This window comes from Triturus cristatus, chromosome 5_2 (genome assembly GCF_964204655.1).
Source record: "Triturus cristatus chromosome 5_2, aTriCri1.1, whole genome shotgun sequence".
In the NCBI taxonomy this organism is placed as follows: domain Eukaryota; kingdom Metazoa; phylum Chordata; class Amphibia; order Caudata; family Salamandridae; genus Triturus; species Triturus cristatus.
The window spans coordinates 151,448,600-151,470,043 of NC_140588.1; positions in this window are offsets into that span (position 1 = coordinate 151,448,600).

A 21,444-nucleotide genomic window follows, 5' to 3' on the forward strand; every position below is an offset into this window, starting at 1 on the left:
TTTTGTTCCTCTATAAAAATCCAGAGTCCAGCAAGAGTCTGCAGCTCCCCAAATATCCAAACAGTGTAACCATAATCCACAATCTGATTCAAAGCAAGTGCAAAATTACCAAAAAAGTCACAGACTGGCATAGACGTTTTATTTACAAATGCTGCAAATAAATCTGTGTTAACTAAAAAAAAACACATCCCAAATAAAAATCCCTAAAAAGTAAAAATGATTGCCAAAAACCGCGTTGTAATCCTCTTTTCATCGATTTTCTGTCCATGGTGTGTAAGAGATCAAAACCCAAAGTTTTAAATGCTTCAAACACAGTTACATAGCAAATAAAACATTTACAAAAATACTCCAAAATGACCATAAGTTTCGTTCTGGTGAAACATCCCATCTGCGTAGGTCAAAAATCCATGTGGTTGAAGGTCCATGAATACGCTTGTCTTTTTAAAAAAGCTGCGATGCACCCAAAAACATATACAAAAAAGAAAAAAATCTTTTACACTTCTGTTTGAAATACATAGAAATTCTTAGGTCCAAAGAGTTCCCTTTTGCTTTAAACCAACAAAAAACCGATCACCCCGACGTGAGCATACTACTGCTACCTGCATAGGAATAAAATTGTTATTAAAAACATAAAAACATACTACTGAATACTTATATCTAGCTAACTCCACTCTCCTTACAGTAAAGTATGCCTGCCACAAAGTCTATTATATAAATAAAGTTTCCCTTATCTGATCGCAGCTCTTCCTTGCTTCCAATTTTGACTACAATGCTCCAAAAACTGTAGAAACAAACACTCAACCGCGTATGTCATCTGTAAAAGTAAAAACGAAAAAGGACAATTTCACCCATTGAATACAATCGGAAACCATGGGAAAAATGTAAAATAAGTGTTACTTTTTATGTTTGTAAATTAATATACTAATATACGTGTGTGTGAGATTATTTAAAAATAAATTTTTAAATAATAGATAAATAAAAAAAATATTTTAGGTGCCCTCTATTTTTTCTATGAATACACAATTTCTTAAAAATGATTTTTAATTGTTGTGTCAAACTACTTTATTTTAAAATGTTACTGTGTGCATACAAACTGTTTTAGCTATTTATTTTTTCAAATGCTCGATTTATAAAATATTTGACATTAAATAATATTTTTTTTAAACTACTGTCCATTTAAAAAAAAAAACTATAATAAAAAATGCTGCTTTAAAAAAAATATTAATAATGTTTTAAGCAATATACCATTTTAATTTGTAATTGTTTTCATTTTGTATATCATTTTTAAATTAGAAATAATTGTTCAAAAATGTATACATGGGTATTCATAATAATACACTTCCCCCCCAAAAAAACTATTTCCCTGGCATCCCATTACAGAGAAAAGGTGTCAAACCCCTTTTAAAATTATCATATAATTTTATTGAAATTTGTTTGAAATTAGTAATAGAGCTAAAAATAATAATACTTGGGTATTAAAAGTAATACCTGAATATTAATATTATTATTATGGGATTTATAGAGCGCATGGCTACGCTAAGGCTTCCCAGCACTAGGAGACAACGTAGCTGATAGGAGTAGGGTTGGCCTTAAAGGTATTGCTTAAACAGCCATGTTTTAATCGCTTTGCGGAACTGTAATTCTTTATTCATCAACCGATGTTCCAGTGGTAAAGAATTCCAGAGTTTAGGAGCAAGGTGGGAGAAGGATCTTCCTCCCCATCTCCCCCTCCTGACCCTCATTGATTTTAGAAGCTCGTCTGTGATTGAGCGCAAACGCCTATTTGTAATGTAAGGGGATACTAGACTCTTGATTTTTCTGGGACCCCTATTATGGCAAGCTCTGTGGGTGATGACCAGTATTTTGAATTTTATTCTGGCCTCTACTGGGAGCCAATGAAGCCCAGTTAGGTGCTCTTTCATCAACTCTTGCGCCAGAACATTGCACAGGAGCCTTGCAGCTGCGTTCTGGACCACCTGCAATTTGTGGGTCACTTATTTAGGTGCCCCCAGGAATAATGAGTTTCCATAATCTAACTGCAAGGTGGCTAAAGAATGGACCACTGTCTTCCTAAGCTGTGTAGTCTAGAATTTTCCAAAGACTTCCGAGTAGTCCAAAACAGGTACCTGCAGCTTTCTTAGCCTGTGTCACCATGGACAGATCCATTTTTAGCTAGAAGCCTAGATTTTTTATTATTTCCTTGGGTACAGGTGGATTGCCTAGGCAAGCAGGCCAGCTTATGGTGGGCCTGGGTATTGCCTTACTCCAGAGGAACATTAACTATGTTTTGTCCCCATTTAATTTTAGACAGATTTTTGTCATCCACTCCTTGACTTTTTCTAAACAAGAAGATAATCTCTCAGCGTCTTTGCTATTTTTTGGGTCCAAGGAGATCACCAACTGAGTGTCGTCAGCATAGGACTTCATAGAGATATCAAATTCCAGGACAATTTTAGCCAGTGGTTCCATGTACACATTAAAAAGCGTAGGGCTCAATGAGGAACCCTGTGGTACCCCACACCTCAGTGACATAGTTTTGGAAAGGGTAGTGTTCTCTTGTACTTGAAATGTCTCATCTTCCAAGAACAATGTCAACCATTAAATCATAGTGCCCTGTATCCAGTAGCGGTCTGTGGAGGGAGTTCCGTGGGGCGGTGAGGAGGGGCGGGGGAGGGGCAGGGTGGGGAAGTGTAAACACCGGAATATGGATGAAGGGAGGTAAGTACACATTTAAATTAATAAAACGAATTCCTTTGCGCGCGCTGCATCGCAAAATGCGATGCAGCGCGCGCAACGAAATTCGGTTTATTAATTTAAATGTGTACTTACCTCCGAAGGCGGCGCTCAGATCCAAAATGAGCAAGGCAGCTGATTTTCCCTGGTCTAACAATTTTCTGAGTTCCTCCACCACCACCATCAGAGCAGAATCTGTGCTGTGTTGAGCCCTGATGCCCATCTGAGTGGCCATCAGGGCTATTTTTTTAATTAGTTTAAAATTAGTAGCAAAGCTTACAAAATTAATACCCTGGTGTTAAAATTAATACCCAAGTATTAATACATCTCCCCACCCAAAACCCCTAACTCCCTGGCATCCAGTGCCAGAGAAATGGTGTCAACTCCTTTTCAGATTTTAATGAATTTGTATTGAAATTAGTCTTAAATTTGTAATAGAGTTAACAAATAATACTCAGGTATTAAAATGAATACCCAAATATTAAAACTCATCCCCACCCAAAACCCCTATATCCCTGGCATCCCCTGCCAGAAAAAGGTGCAATTCTCCTTACATTTTTTTAAATTCATTTTCGCATTCATTTAAAATTAATAAAAAACATCAAAAGATGAATACCCGGGCATTACAATTAATACCCAATTATTAATACACTCCCCCACTCAAACCCTTCCCTGGCATCCTGTGCCAGGGAGAAAGGGTCAACCCTTTAAAAAAGAATTTTACATTTATTTGTTTAAAATTTAAACAATTAGACATAACTGTAAAACAATTAATACTTGGGTATCAAAATTAATACCTAAATAGTAATACACTACCCACCTAAAACCACCATTTACCTGTAATACCATGGCAGGAAAAAAATGCCACCAGATATCAATTTTCTTTTTTATGTACAAATTTACAATTAAAACAAAAAAATAAGTAACCTTTAAAAAGTAAGTACTTACCTAAACACTTACCTAAATTCATTGTAATGTTCCGTTGTGATAGCACGCGTTGTAATGGCATCCGTTGTAATGGTAATGTTGTTGTAATAGAATGCATTGTGATGGCACTTTCATTGTAATAGTTCCATTATAATGGTTGTTTCCCCTTTACGTCCACACTTGCGGTGGAGTTTCTGAACTCGGGGTGGAATTTCGACATTCCGCATTAAGTGCGGAAACTCCGCCCTGAGTGCGGGCATAAAAAAACTAGTCCTAAATTACCATTGTGAAAACTGAATGCCGTACACTTAGAATTTTCGTCTAAGTTTACCTTTGTGACCCGGGTCAATTGTGTCTAGTCTCGTCCCTGGTGTCAAGATGCCTGTGTGCCTGCACCCTAGCAAGAAGGCAGGTGCTGTTTGAATTATTTCTGAGGCTGAGGAAAATCCAAAGACAGCCAAGGCTTCTTTTTTTGGGGATCCATGAATTGGCAGCAGTGTTATTAATAAAGCAAAGATTTTTTGGACCATCTCTTTACATTTACTCCCACATAATGAATCTCACTGAAACAAGATATGTGTCTAACTTGAACACAACTGCAATTTCACTAAATAGCACCCAAGGGCCTGATTTAAAGTTTGACAAATGGGTACTCTGTTTTTATTTGAAAGTACCATATTTTGCATGGCATTCCTCAAGATTTTTGCCTTCTTTTACTGAACCTGTTTCAGTTGGCCATATGATTCACTCCATTTTATTCTATAGAAGGGTGTGGCAGTACCGGTGTAAGTTACTACAAAAGTGCAGTTTGAGAATACCGAAAGCAGTAAACCTACTCAAATGTGTAAACTTACTTAAAGGTGTAAGTTACCTTTGTGAACAGGCCCTATATCTTATCAAAGAATTGTGCAGATCAATTACACTTCATCAAAGTTATTAACTATTAAATATTTTTTTACCCCTTTTCAATTTTGACCCCAACCCACCTCATTAGGCCGGCATGAAAATTGATATTCCTACACTGAGCTTACCTTGCTGCTGCCTGTAATATTATGTGTAGATTCATTAAACAAAATCAAACTTACGAACACATGAAAACATTTTGGCCCCTTTCTATTTTTGCACCCTCCTTGATGGATCTGACGAAACCTGCTCTACCCTCAGAAGATTTACATGCTAATTGTGTGTAAAATTTAATGAGAAAATGCAAAAGGATGCCTCAGTTATTATAAGATATTAAGAAATTGACATTTTGTACAGCCTTTTAACACCTTTTCATATGTCAAGTTATCACTAGAGTTTGCCCAGTCAGAGATGGTCTTGAAGAGAGCAAACATAACTTTGGGAGTTAGAAGGAGAAACACTGCTATATTTGCCACCCTTTATTCACATAGATCTCCATAATGCTTGCCATTCTGAACCTAACCTGAAGACATTTTTTTCTTGTAAAGCTTCATGAGCATTTATCAAATGGTGTCAACATTATTAACAAAAAAACATAAAACGTTTTTTTCAGTTGGAATTTTGACCTAACCATAGCCAAAGAATTAGTATCACCATAAAGTATGGAACATATTTCATGGTTCCATGTGAAATATGGGTTTCATTATCATGTCATGATCTAAACCAATATGAAAGATTTACTTTAGTAAGAGCTATGAATGATACTGCATGAAGGACCAAATTATACGGCAAGGATATCAAATTATCATTTTTAATCACAAATAAAAGGGGGGGGGTGGGTTTGAGGAGTTTTAAAGACCTGCAGGGGTTAGCTCTCCATCCTAGGTATATATCACAAACAAGAAACCCTCAGGTCAAAGAAACAAGTGGAACTGTCACAAGGAGTGACCTAGCCGCACAGGGGTATCCCTTTAAAAAGAAGAAATCCCTCACTAACCAAAGGTGGCATGCTTCTTCATTGGGATTCTCCTTGTGCTGTGATGCACAGGCTACAACCCCCTCACTGAGAGGGAGGAGCTCAGGGATGTTTTGTGTGGAGGAAGGTATACTAAATACCACAATGATGAGCTCAAGGTCAATGGGTACGGCAGCGCAAAATACAGATGTGGGAGTGGAACTAGCTCTAAGGTACATATTATCCCTTTATTTGTGCACCCTTGGGTCACGATTAAAAACAGGGCGCTAGAGGGAAGAGCATATACCCACAGTTAGTGTCAGAATGTGGTTGACATGTTTCAACCTGGTCGCCCTCATGTAGAGGCGTAGCAGGTTTCTTCAGGACCAACTAGTGCTTGCTGCTCAAGAATGTGTAACAAATAAATTATCAAATGTGAAAAAGACTTATTATTTATACAAAAACATCCAGTGATCCTAAGGTTGTCTCAGTTTGGTCGATTCACTGGTGGTCCCCGCTAGTGTCAGGAAGGAAGCCTCACCTCAACCTGGCAGGTGGCTCAGGAGGAATCATTGCCCTGCTCATCGATGATCTAGCCTCTGTATCCACACATTCCTTTTCACATTTCAAATTTTTTCAATTTACTCCTGCTCATCTCTTTGCCTCTTTGAATCTTCTCCGTTCTTTTTCCTCTCTGTCCTCTCCCAGCCTCCCTGTTTTTTTCTCCCCATTCTCCCTACCTCTCTCTGCTTCAAAAATAGTCATCCTTCTTCATTGTTTAATATCTGATTTGATCTTCACACTCCCTTTTACCCTGCTTACTTTTTATCACATTCAGGTCTCTTACATGCTTACATGGGGTTTAATACAATGCTCCACTTTGTGATCCAAAAAGCAGCATGGGGAGAGACAACAAAAAATATTGTTTTTCATCATTGCCTTTCAAACAACAGTGAGATTGGATAAAAATGGGAACTAGTTTTTTCTGTTGAGACTTGTACATGCAGATCATTTCAGCACGCACCCACTCTCCAAAACAATCTCACTGTATTTCAATCCTGCAAGTGTGACAACATTTAACAAAGTAAACAACATTTTAGAAGCTCTTTAAATCTGGAAAGTACAGGTGACTGTTCCATGACATGAGCTGAAATTACAAAACCTTTTTTCTAAGATTTTCAGTTAGAAAATGATTTTGCAGTTTTGAAGAGGTTAAATAATGTTATGTATTATACTAAACACCTCTGCTCCAATTCCTGAAGCAGCTCAACCAACATGTCCTAGTCAAAAGACACCATCAGATATAGATTCCTTGCAAGTTCCACCATGGCAAGTTAGGGTCCCCTATGTAGGCTTCCAAGCCTGAACCCCGCCCTCTGCTCTGCACTAGGGATGCTAAGGACAAGGCGCCTCTTTAAATATGCACAGCTCCCTAGATTTTAAACAACAAAACATTGAATATGAGAGGAGACTTCCCAGTGCTGAGTGAGTCATGTAGTTTCTTATCCCCAACAGTGAACGACACACCGAATCACACAAAATGATATCATACATACAGCACTGTAATTCTCACTTTGGTCCAAAGCTCCTCTCACCTTCAATCTTCCTCCTCACAGTACATGGAATGTACTTTTGTTTCAGTAACTGCATTGTTCTTTTTTGCATTCCCCAAATTCTGAACGTGTGTTTCCAACGCAATGGGAATATCAAGTACAGTTTTAAGAGGCCCCTGAATGTTTGCTATTATCTGAGCCTATATATCAAGCCCATTCTCTCACATGGGCCCTGAGCTTCTCCTCTGGAGGTCGGCCCTCTCTCTTTTCTTGTGTTAGTTATGTGTACAAGTTCCTTGCTCTGTCATGCATATTCCTCATCACGCTTCTTCATGTCACTTTTTATGTCAGTGACTGCAGTGTGGGGTTGGAGATCACAATCTGTGTAATGGCTTGCTTGGATAGGGTTATGTTGGGCTATGCTCGGATGGACTAGGTCGAGGCCATCAGAGTAGGATTATTCATTATCCTGTGTTCAGGGTCGCAGTTAGATTGTTCGGGACGTGATGTCCCCAAAGAAATAAAAACGCCCAGCCCTTTTGGGGCTTGAAGTTCCTCAGTGTTCCTGTGTCTAACTGGTGTCATCCTTTCACGAGCTGCTCAGCCCCCACTCCAGGACTCACCAGCACACAACACTGGTGATGAGGCCAGTTCAACCCAGGAGCTATACCGCAAATCACGAGTCACTTTTGTCAGATGTAGCTCTTTGCCTCTGTCGGGATTCAGCAAGAACACAGGTTTGGGGTGTATTGGGACACAGGCCTGGATGTACTCACCTGTCACCCTCCATCCCAGAAGAGGCCTACCAAATGTCCTCCCATAGACTCACAGTCTGAGTGAGATCCAAATTTGGCCGTGGCTTATGCTGGGGCACTGAGAATCCTGCAGGGATCTGAGCCAAAAACAGAGTGAGGTACTGCAGAGGCCAAGGGCACCGTTGGACATCTAACTGTACAAAAGACAGACAGAGAGAACTCCAGAGGAGGAGAGATCTGAATGTGCGAAAAACTCCCTGGGAAGGAGCAGAATACAGACTTCTAGAGAAGGCAAAGTATGCCTGAAGAGCTATGTGACGACGCAGTGCACTGTTAACTGGACCATGTCTTAAGATTTTCTTTCAGATTTTCAACTGCTTTAAGTACTGTCACTTGAGTGAGGCTAAAGGTGTATTGGTGGGGATAAACAGGTTCAGATGTCAGTCACCATCAACCACCAGCTGAAAGCACTGATTACCATATTGTCTTCCATTTCGACCACCAGAACTGGAAATGAGGAGGTAAAACTGCAACAGGGGAAAAAAGAAAACCCCATAGTGTTAAAGATCAGGATTCTGGTTGGTGGAATATACAGCCTGTCCAAGAAGGAACCACTATTCTACTCAGGGTAAGTCAGATACACAGCAAAAATGTACCTGCACTGGCCTTCTGGTAGCTTAAGAGGTAATGTGTAAAATATTTGTGAACGTGACACACAGTAACACAGTGAAAGCATCACGAAAAGTCTCCACACTAGTTTAGAAAAATAGAATTTTATATTCTGGACAAAACATGACCAAAGTGACAAAAATCCAATTAGTAAAAGTCAAGATATGATTTTTTAAGGAATAAGTGTGAAAATAGCACTTAGAAGCAAATAGTGCTTAAGGGATTAAGCAGGGTGATGCTGGACCTGGTAAAGTCAAATGATCGGGCTGCCCGGGGGGGGGGAGCACAGGCCAACTACAAGACACAGGCAGGGCCCGCTGAGCAAAGTACCTTAATCCTAGTCACAGCATGTAATGCAGTAGTGGCGATTTGTTAGTTAGGTGGGTGAAAAGTCGACTCTGGAGTGCGATGGTTCTGAAGGAGCTGCGCTGGATTAATCCACATTGGCAATGCGATGTACCGATCTTCTCCTTGCGTGGCAACAATGTGTTGGTTCCAGAGCAGTAATTCTGGAGGCGATGTGGCAGTTCAGAGTGCGATACCCAGTCCTTGCAGCCGCGTTGATGTGCATGTTCTTTGCAGATGCAGCACTTTTAATTCACTTTAAATGGCCCTGGACAGGATTGGCACCATTTGGCAGAGCAAGACTTTCAGAAAATAAAATCCAGGTGCTGGGTTGAAGATGAGAAGTTAAATCTTTGATGTCCCTGAGACTTCAGGAACATGAAACAAGCCATCAAGCTCTTTGAGAAACTTAGATTCAAGAATGTAGACGGCATGTCCAGTCCTTCTCACTTCCAGGCAAGAGGCAGCAGGAATCAGTCCAACACAGCAAAGCAGTTTAGCAGAGTGGCAAGCTCTCCTACAGCACATCAGCTCTTCTTCCTGGCAGAATGTCATCAGTTCTATTAGTGTTCTGAGTTGGTGGGGTTAGAGGTCCAGTACTTATACACCATTTGGCCACTGAAGTAGGGAGACTTCAAAGAGATGCTTTGAAGTGCACAAGCCCCTGCCTTTCCTGCCCTGGCTACAGACTTCATCCAGGTGGGTATGCAATCCTTTGTGTGGGGACAAGACCATACCTTTTCTGTTGCAGAGTGTCAGCTCCTCCCTCCCATTCTGCTCAGGATGACCAATCAACATGCAGATGACTAGCCAATTACACCTACCCTTCCTTTGTGTGTAGCTGTCTAGAAGGAATGCAGGAAACCACCTGTCACCCACACCAGATGTCTATTCCAGAGACAGGCAGAAAAGCAACAAATGGTTTAAGAAAATGCCAACTTTCTCAACGGGACATTATCAGAACTACAGTTTAAAATCTTTTTCTGTTGGAAACTGCACTTATAAACTCTAATAAATCCATCCAAATGTTATCCTATGGGAGAGATATGCCTTGCAGGAGTGAAAAAAGAGTATTTCACTACCAGGACATGTAAAACCTAAAAATAGTTGTTCCACTTTTTTCATACACTGTACCCTGCCTGTGGGATGGCCAGGACCTACCTTAGGGGTGACCTATATGTCATAAAAAGGAAAGGTTTGGTCCTGGCAAGTAGGTTAACTTTCCAGATTGACATGGCAATTTAAAACTGCACACAGGCTCTGCAGTGGTGGCCTGAGACATGTTTAAAGTGCCACTTAAGTGGGTGGCACAATCAGTGCTGCAGGCCAACAAGCATCATTTAATGTATAGGCCCTGGGCACAGTTTGTGGGTTGTGGTAATGTATATTTGAGGTACAGGGTTGTTTAATATGGTTGAGTAGTGTAAGGTAAGTTCCTAGAGAGGGATGTAGGTAAGCCTCATGTTTGGTGTTAGGAAGACCATGCACTTACGTTTCAAGCCATTAATAATGTGCATAAACTTAATAGAAACACATTACATGTTACTTATGGTGCATTTCTTTTTTGATTTGGCTGCTCATGTACGTTTTAAAATAATGTGCAGTACCTTACAGATGGGGGATGGGAGAGGTAGGGAAATTGTGGTAGATAAGTGTTTTTGTTTTTCGGTGAGTAGTGTGAGGCATGTAGCCAATCAGGAGATATTGGTACTAGATGTGTTTAGGAGAACTTACGTTTATGTTTAGCAACATTGCCAATTTGCATTGTGCTAACAAAAAAAAAACTTTAAAACATGCTTACCTTCTCATTTGTAAGCCATTGCTTAGTTGGACACCAGTGCTTGTAGTCGCATTGACATAGTGGTTGAGTTGGTTCTCTGAGGATTGAGGGCAGGGCAGGGGCGTAAATCTGAATCCTTTTTTGTTCCAGCACAGATGTCACGGATTGAACACTATATTTTGGCTGATAGATGACTTTGACGAACTAAGGGGCATATTAACACGGAACAGGGAAAATTATCGCTAAGGGCGCTTAGCGTTAATTTTTTTAACGCCTGCTATCGCTGGATAATATCGCCTGGTTATCGTGTTATTAACAGCGCTAACCGCCTAGGCGATAAAAAAAATCCAGCGATAGCGGCATTTTGAGAGGTTATCGCTGGTAATGCAGCGATAAAACTACAAGGGTTGGGATATCCTTGTTGATAGCCCATGGTGGATTTAGCCATGTAATCCACCTCCCATTGGATTACATGGCTAAGTCTGAAAATTAGCAGATGTAAAAAAGCAGCGTTAACTGTGGTTAGCACTGCTTTTTTGTCTCTATCAGGGTTAGCGTGAAGCTTGATAATAGGAGAAATGTCGCTTAGCGACATTTCTCCTATTATTTTGCTCTGGAACGCCCACTTTGCATCTCATTAGAGATGCAAAGGGAGGCGTAGTGAAAAAGGGTGCTAACATGCGATTTTGCATGTTAGCACCCTGTTGTTGATAGGGCGATAATTTTATCTCCGCTTCTTTGGCTTTTAGATACAGCCTTTGTTAATATGCCCCAAAATACGGCATATAGATAGTATTGGCTTTCTCTCAGTCTGTCAGCTGTTTTTCCGTAGTCGACAGAGAAGGTAACATGGGGAGGTGGTGGCGGTGACAGCTTATGTATGATTTTTAAGCATAAAACATTCGAACCTTAAATACAGTGGGTAGAGCTTTGTCTTCCTGCCAGCCCATCAGCAGTTTTACCGCAGTTCCACAGTTGGCAATGAGAGCAACATGCTGCAAAACTGGCAGATGGATGACGGAGTTTCGCCCGTCAAACCTTTATACTATATATATTTCGGGTGGAAAGTTATAATGTGTTACAGTTAGCGCTCTAGCCTTTGGCTAGAGCGCAATGAGGAATGCGTAGTTTGCGCTCACGTCGACGGATGCGTGTATAAAATAAAGGGGCGGGCGAACGAGTTCAGTTCGTGCCCGGCTAAGGACCTGTGTCTGTGTGATTTACTGCGCGCTGCTGGCGCTAGGCCCCATGCACGTGGTGCGCCCCCATCCAGTATGCCCCATGACCCTGCTACATGGCAGAACCACAGATCATAACATAATGGAGGACATGAGAACAGATTTTTTTTGTCAGTCTGTCTCATTTTTACTTGGACGTGAGTCTTTTGGTTGTGTTCAGTGAAGAATGTGCTATTGTACACTTTTGGACAGTTTACTCAACACCATTTTCATTGTCCGTGTGTCTTTATAGTGACATTTTTTTGATAATCTGCAGTGCCATTTTTTAGTTATAACAACTATGCAACATCAGGCCACGTGTTTTTTCGATCTTGCCTCCTCTACAATTAAGGTTAGTTGGTGAATAATTGAGGTTGGCTCATGTATTGAGGGGCATATTACCAAGAAATTGTGTTAAAATTATCGGCGCTTTAGCGGCAGGAAACTGCCGATAATGGGCTTGATAATATGCCCTTGAGAATTCCCATAGAAACCCATGTTGACACCAGAACATGGGCTTATATTGGAATTCTCTGCGGCATATTATCAAGCTCATTTTAATGCGATAATTTTAACGCAGTTTCTTGATAATATGCCCCTCAAATATTATTCACACAGAAGAGAATGGTTTTGTTTCTAAGGTGGATTAGTTTCCAAGAATATCTTGGACAGTTCACACCCGTGGGAGATCATGTTCCAAACGAAGTGCAAGCTGTTCTTTTCAAAGTTCTCCTGGTTTAGGGCTAGTGTGTCTGAAAAGCCATCTTTTATAAGACTGCAAAACGACACTTGGCATTTCTTCTTTCAAGATTGATTATTGTAAATCCGCTTACACTGGCTTCCCCCGTTCACGCTTTCACATTCTGCAAGACTTCTAACATGATGTGGCCGGACTTTCTGTCAAGACAAAAGATCACAATATAATATATATTTCTTCTTCTTTGAACAAATGGTGGCTTTAATTGTAAAAAAAAGTTTGGAAAGGCAAAGTCTGCTTAAACGTAGCATGCAGCAGTAGGCGTGCAACAATGTGAATGACAATTCCATACATCAGTATTACCCAACTTAGTACAGCTCCATCAATTAGAAAATCGAGGTAATCTTTATTGTAAATTACCATTTCAGTAAAGATGCAGTTACATGTTGTTCTAATACATCTATGGCACATATGTAGATGTGCAGAGTGTAATAATGTGCTATTAATTAGCCTTGAGTGAGCCATTCTGCCTCTCACTAAGCCTGGGCAATGTTCTGCGAGGAGCTCCGTGAAGTGACACAAAGACTCCGCCAGTCTACGCAGAGTTCCTTGAGCTGCGGAGTGGGTGACCTCACGCCGTTCACGCTGATTTTTAGTGCTGAGTGTTTTTCCCTCGCTGTAAAATCAGCACGAACAGCATCCCACACAGTGCAAGAGGGCGCTGCATCTTTCTGTAGCTGTAGCGACCGCCCGCATTGAGAAATCTCGCTGGGAAGTAGTCTAGTGTTGGATATTCCTCGCTCGCCAACAGTTGTGCAAAACTCCACTACATGGAGCAGAGCTTTGCGGAACTCCGCGAGCTCCGTGGAGAGCAGAGTGCAAAAGACTCTGCAAAATCTGTTACCGGACAGAGTTTACTGCCCAGGCTTACCTCTCACGCCCTCAACAATGGTAACAACTAGTACATTACTCTCTTGACATCTACATAAATGATTTAAGCCATGCTGTGCATTCCGTGCATTAGTATTAAACCAAGATGTTTCATCGGAATCAAGATAGAAGATGTTAATTGCACGCATCAAGATATAATCATACCTAATACCCTTTTGATTATTAGTGGGGTTGTTTTCCTCTGCCAAATTAGTATAAAATTAGTCATGTGAGAAAGAAATCAGTATTTTCTCATGTCAGTTACAGTGTACCGTCAAATAACATGGACTTTGAAGTTTGCAATGTTGTACTAAATGTGTGAATCTGAATATTTTAAAGCATTTGCTCCAGATGACCTGTTAAAGGGACAGTTTTATACCCACTGCCATGATATGAATATATATGCATCTATTACACACACTATAGAGTCTTCATAGCTCCATAGTTATGATTTTCTCAACATCATTATAAAATGTGCTTCTTTCTATCAATTTTCCACTTGTGAACAATCTGTGCAGTTCTAACCCAAAAAATAGTGAATCATTTCATTATGATCTTTTCAAGTTTCGGTGATGAAAAACGAGGCAACTATGCCTAATTCCATGGCTTATCACTGAACTGTAAATTCTGCACAAGCAAATTGGGGGTAGGTTCTAAGTGGGTTCTCCTGGGACTGTTTGTAGGATCCAGAACTACAGTACATGAAGAGGGAATGGACCTCTCACCATCCAACTATGGTCTAGGTCGTATCTTAAAAAATGACAAGACTCCAATGGTTCTAATAATTTCTTTCACTTGAGCTATTCTGGCCCATATTTTTTCTCAAGGCTAAGTGGTAGTGTAAATTATGTGCTGATGCAATGTTGTCATCTCATGTGTTCATGTTGTCAGTCTTATTCCAATGTTAAAATAATAGCATCAGTCACTGAGGAAGTAATTGTAGTGTTGGCTTACAGTCAGTACGTTGATGTATTGTAGTCATGTAGTGGATTGCAGCCGCAACTGGGAAGTAGGTAAAGTGTGGGTGGTGGGAACATATGTGGTTGGTTTGTGCATGCATGCAAGGGGAGTGGTGAGTGTAAATAAAAAGAAATAACCACTTAACTTCCGACATCCTCCTCGTTCCGGTCCGTGTTCTGCTCTGTCTCCAGCAAATTCCCCCTACCAGCATGAGAGAAGGACCAGGATTTGAGGGAGCGGCCTTTCTCAGCACTCTCAAGAGCACTGGAGGCTTGTGTTTTCTCTAACTCAGCTGTCTAAGACAGTTAGGGTGAGAGAGGTTTAAAATGTGCATGTCTGATTGGCTGTCACAAGACAGTTGGCCAAAAGACATTGTCACTTTAAACTGAAGTGCACAGCTCATTGCTGCCATTCAGCAGCAATGGCCTGCCCCGTTTTGACACTGGGTTCAAGACCGCTGGATAAAAAATAAAATTTTAATAAATGAACTTTATCACAATTTTATTTTTCCTTTCTGGGGCTTTCCTGGGGGGCGTTTTTGGCCTCCTAATGGAGGAGCTGCTCCTATTGTACAATGTTCATTTCCTTGCTGTCTTTCCTTTGCCTTCCTTTCCTTCCGCATGTGTCTGTGCACGCAAGGGACTCACACTGTTTTGGTGTGTTGACAAGCTCAGACAGTTGGTGTGCAGCCCTTACGCCATTTTATGGTTAGATGCAACGTGAGTTACAATAAATACATCATGCTTCTTACCTTGTGCCTGTGCGGTTTCTTTTTTTATTTTCTTTTTTTTATTTAGCACATCCAAAAATGTTTTTCAGGACCACCATTAGTAACCACAGAGAGATAAATATTACACAAATCAAACATTAGAATTAGGAAATAATACAGCTTCCGTATGCGTATATCTATTTTACCCAAAATATAATAATGAAATGCAAAGACAAGCTCAGACAGTTGGTGTGCAGCCCTTACGCCATTTTATGGCTAGATGCAACGTGAGTTACAATAAACACATCATGCTTCTTACCTTGTGCCTGTGCGGTTTCTATAGCAATCCTCATCCTTTCTTTGTGGAAATGTTTTTTTTCCTGAGTGAAAAAAATAGCCTAATTTCAGTAGGTAGCCACTGATGTGAGAACCAAACATTGACAGTGGTAGTGAAGTATAACTTTGAAGTAACTGCAGCATCCTTTACATGTATACACATGAACTAGGAAAGATGAAATGACCATGCAGTAGATATCTCATCTCTGTTCACTTTATCAATGACATCAAAGCAACCACAAATGTTCATTCTAATCCGCATTTTTGGCTGACAGAGAAAATGATTCTCTGTTTATCAAAAGAAAGAAAGAAGTGCTAGGTGGCATGCTTGAATTCATCCCAGCCACAGGTAACTACTCAGGACTGCGTTAAAGTCCATTATTTTTTGCTCACTGTGCCACTTCAGACGGGGGTCAACCATTAGTCAAACCCATTGGTACACTCTACAACAAACTGCTAGACCATGTCTGCTATGAAAGAGAAAGCAACCAACCCTGGAGCTGTTTTAGCCTTGTTGGACCTCAACAAGGTGGTGGAGCTTGGATCCTATGACACAGCAAGCTAGAGGCTCACATCTGGGCTCACCCAGTGAACCACTGGGCCCATGTCTGGGTATAGTTGATGCATTAAATACATCAAACAGCTTTGAAGCAAAATACATATAGGCACAATAATTTTACCAAATATATGCATAACATTATATTCAACACTTGAACCATATAACAACATTCTGCTAATGTTCGTAGTTTCAAGTATCATGTTCAGTTAACTGTTGTTTTGTGACAACAGAAGAAAAATTGAATATACTATGAACCCATATACATCAAACATCTGGTTAAACCTGTTGTTCATTTTCATTTGTATTTATCATCATTCTCAACCCTTCACATTTTTTCTGGATTCTAATGTAACCCTTGTTTCTTGTTCACACACATTGTCGAATATACATACTTGCCACCATGTTATGGCAGAGTGGTAGAGGTAGCCTCTTGTAGGAAATTATGAGACATATGAAAGAAAAGTTGCAGAAATGCATGGCATGAGGGTACTGTCCAGTGCAACTAGCCATGACTTCCGCTATGTGGATAAACCATAGGTACATATGCAGATCATGTTGACGCCATCGACCTTTTTAGCTGTTTTTCATTATTCACTCATCACTTGCATAGCCACACTTTACAAACTGGGCCAGGTGGCTTGTCTACATCACAAATACATAACTATGAAGCCCTTGCTTATGTCATTTCCCCAGTGGCTCCTAAAATCCTCCTACTGTATATTGGTCATCTTCCTTATCACTAAATAATATTGAGTAATAGATCATGACCCAAGGTAATCTCTCCCTATTGCACTTTATTTTTGGGTGGTTTGTCATATTGACATTTCTGCCTCTTATAAGAAGCCTTCCCTAGAAGATAGTGGATTGGGAATTGGCCCAGCGGTATGTTGCAGTTCAGCCTTTTTTTGAATTATTATATTGTTATTGCCATTTAGAAATAGTAACAGTTTAACACCTTCAGTCATGCTTGTAGAAAGAATAATCACATAAGCTCCTAATTGTTCTGTGCACACTAGGCATATGACTACATCATTGGTAACATAGTGAGAGTGAGGATGTTTTCAGATATGTTATCAACACATTGATGACTATGTTTCGTGTTTGGAAGGTAAGCTAGAACAGGAAGGCTAAAGGTGTGGGACATTTAGTTGAGGGGATGAACAATGCAACAATTGACTTCATAGTGATGAGGTGATTCCATCTTACTGCCATGAATCAGAGTCCTTACTTTGAAGCGGTTACCAAATATCCTTGGGACTAGATCTGTGTGGCAAGAATTCTCAACATATGGAGAGTTGCTCTTGACAGTATGGCATGTCTGATAAGCAGGCTGTGATTGTCAGGGCTGGTCTTCTGCCCCAATGTATTGCTATCATGCATTTTGCTAATAGAAGTATCAAGGCTGTAAGCCTACGGTGCATGTTAGGTACTTCTTTCACATTACCAAGTAGGCCAACCAAGGGAGTGTCAGGGAGCGACGTGCCAGTGATCTCATGCGATATGATCTATACCTTTCTCCAAAAGTCTCCGACCCTTGAGCAGCTCCAAGCTAAATGTAGTGGTGGTGTGTAACATCTGGCACAGCGTGAATCAGGTGATAATCCAATTTTTTAAAATTGTAAAGCTGTACAGTATAAACGGTGTAGATATTTGAAATGGATAAGATGCAGCCGATAATTAGGAGATGGTAATTCTCATTGACAGCAGCAATAGGCCCACTGTGTGTCCGACAAAGGGGAGTCTAGCTCTCAGTTCCATGCTAACCTAGCTTTCGGATGAATATAGGGGAGGAGGCTTGCATGTGATCGTAGAGGTTTGTAACCAATTTGTGTAAGGTTAGGCTGGTGTGTATATGTTCCAATGCTGCAAGGGTCAGAGGAGGGGAGGGAGAGGTGTCATGCAAAGCATTGCATGTGATGAGTATTTGAAAATATAATAGTGTGTCCAAGAAGGTGGGGGGAGTGGAGGTTGTGTTATCAAACAGGTAAAGGAAGTGGTCCTCAGAGTATATCTCCGAGAAACCTCTGATACCCCTCACGTCTACCCACTTTATGTCACCCTTATCTTGTAGTGGGGGCGCAGTGGTGTTATGAGCGAGTGGAATAGAACTGGCATAAAGGATAGAAAGGTCAGGATGCCACGTAGTTCAGCCTTAAATCATCAAACAAGAGACGTTTCACAGCCTCAAACACATCATCTACTTTGTGGAAACCTGCTTCTGACTAGGCCTGGGCTAAAATTTCGTTCCGCTCGCGGAAATTGCGATAATTTGACATTTTTGCGCTCCGCGGAGAGCGTGAAAGTGTCAAAATTTCCGCAATCCGCATTTTACCGGAATTTTTTTGCTTGCTCGCGCTGTAAAATAATACATTCTCACGTGCGCGCTATCGCCTTACCTGAATCCCCACGTTCGCCGACAAGTTTTCCCCGATCCGGTCGCGTTCTCCACGAGATGTTGGATTGTTGGTAGCCATTTGCGCTGCATCGCGACAGTTCGCGCCCACAGTAACGTCATTCGTCGCGCGATCACGTCTTTCTTCTCGTGAGACAAGTGAAAACAAGATGGCCACGCCCGCGAGCAACCGCATGGGTAAGTTGGCGAAACTTCCGCATCTTCGCGATATTTCCACGTGTTTGCGGAGATTTTTAACATTTTCGCGATAATTTGCGAAAGTGAATTTTGCAAATTCCGCCCATCCCTACTTCTGACCACAATTACTCAACCACTTCTTACACATCTAGCCAAAGTTCAAGGAGACACCTTAAGGGCAGGTCTGGTGTGTAGGTCATTCCCATGATAGGAGAAAAGGTTGAAATAATCTCAGACACTGAAAATAACTTGAGGCAACTTTGTACTCACTGTGCCATTCCCGACAGGGGCAACCATAAGTACCTGAACTTTCCTCTCTGCTGTACTAGAAGAGTTTATCCCAAACTGCCTCACCATGCTCCCGCTAAGTAGGAACAAAAGTACCCCTCACTGGATTCAACCATGTTGGTTTTAATTAGAGAGGTCTAACCTGGATCTAATGACATAGTGAACGATGAGACCCATGTCCAGGCATACGCATCAAAATTAGGGCATACCACTGACCCGCATTTCGCCTCTTCTCCTTTTAGTGCTGCTTATGAGGCCCAATGCATCACTCAAGTATTCATACAGAACATTACCCAAGATATTATCAATGAGTTCACTGTTTTGGACACTTATGAGATTACAAAATGTTTCTATCACATCAAATCATTTGTGTCAAAATGTGTTTAATATTCTCACTTTCACAAGCATTACTTTTGCCATCACCCAGGAGTAGTACTATACATGTTTGGAGTATTCTTGGCAAAACATGATATGATGAACACAGAATTTTCACCCTCACTAATATTTCAAAGTGTATGCAAATACAATACCCTTTGTGAACTTCTTGACTTGAAAACTATGATCACCACTTAGGCATAGACTGAAGCCACAGTTTCTGTTCTATTATCTCCAGAGAACATCCAGAACACAGTATGTTTAGACCTTTGTGGCTTCTGGTAAAAAATATACTTCAGGCATTGTTTTCAGAAAAACTATATAGTTAGTTTAACTCTGCCAGAAAACACAACCGATAGGTAACATCTGCAACAGCCACTTCACTCAACTTTAAATATAATATCTGTGGAAATCAGAGAGATTCTAACTGTGATGTGATTAATCTAAATATCAAACATATACTATTATTAATAACTACCAGTAGGCATCTATGACTAATTTGTGTACATAGAACAGACAGGTACATAGTGTATAGTAGTAGCAAATCCTTTTAACGCACTCTGGGCTCCCATACTGTCACATTCTACAATTTGGGGTTACTATTGTCTTGTATTCCTGTATTCTGTAGGCACACATGATCAATTTGTACCTAGCACATTACACAAAAAAACATATTTTTCAAACACACTCCGTCATGCATCCCCATTACTAACTAAAACAGGTATAGGTTATTTTTTCTTTCAAAGAGATGTATAGTAAAGTCCTAATTCAGTTATTGGCTTTAATTACAATGCACGATCACATTATCTGCTGTAGAGATTCTACTTGCTCATAAAGGGATGTCCTTGATGATGTCATCGGTGAGATCATAGTCCACCTCATCAGTAATGTCTTCATTTATATAATTTGAGATGTCATCAGTGATTTCATTCAAGATATCATTTGAGATGTCATCAGTGTCATGTGTAATGAATGGCAGGGGCATACTGTCATTTGCAAATGTCAAGATTTTTGATTTTTCTTGTGCAAGCATAAAGTCACTTATTGTGAATTTTCAAACGAATGATAATGGATCATGAACTACATTACAAATAACCTATTTTTTATAAGGATTTTTATGTATTTTTTATGATAGATTACATTCAAATTCAATTTTAATAAATTTCACTAATTCCATCTCTTCATGTGGCAAGTAAGCAAGACCTTAAAATGTATTAATCAGAGGGCTGGACTCAGGCTCGCACCTATTCTTACATGGAACCAGCCTATCATGCACCACTTACTGTTTGCATTGGCCGTTGAACAGGGTCATGCCCTGCAGCTAGGTCAGCCACAAATGCACATAGCTTTTAGCTGTGCATCAGATAATCTGCATACATGGCTTGGCTTTCATCCAATCTCCTGTGCAGCCCCCTCCCACCGCCCAAGGAATTGAATGCAGAGCTAAACCAGCATCTAGGATTTTCCCCAACCCTCCACATGACTGGGCCAATCCCTAACCACCCCTAAGGCTTTAGTTGAACACAGAAGGGCGGGATGTAAGGTCTGCAGCCGTACCCAGCATCCAATCCTCTGTTCGGCCAACTCTCATTGCAAACAGCTTTTTGTCAGGTGCAGTGAGAGCTGGCCTCAGGGTCTCCTGTGCAGCCTGGTCCTGCACCTAACCCAGCATGCTGCGAACCTCTGCAGGGCACTGCCTTTGCCAACAACTGCCTTTGCCAAACACAGCTTATGCAGCAGGGATTAGCTCTGTGGTTTGGTCTCGAGCCGAGAAATGCACATGACCTCTTGCTCCTCAACTAACCTCCACGTTGGCCGTTCTCAGAAAGGTTTACCACAGGGCATTCTGCTATGATCAGTGCCCAATCCCTGCTGTGCACAGCCTTTGACTACATTTAGTGATGGTTGGTCAGAGGCAGTGGCGGCTTACATAGTTAACACTGTGGGGTGGTGAGGCGGGGCTGGGTGGGGGTACAGTGGAGTGTGACATACAACGGGATAGTTGAGAGTAAAGAAATAAATAAATAAAAACACTTACTTTGCGCTCGTAGTCGGAAATGCTGTGAGCGCAAAGTAAGTGCTTTTATTTATCTATTTATTTACTCTCCACTTTCCCGTCATATGTCACACTCCACTACCCCCCACCCAGCCCTGCACTGCCCC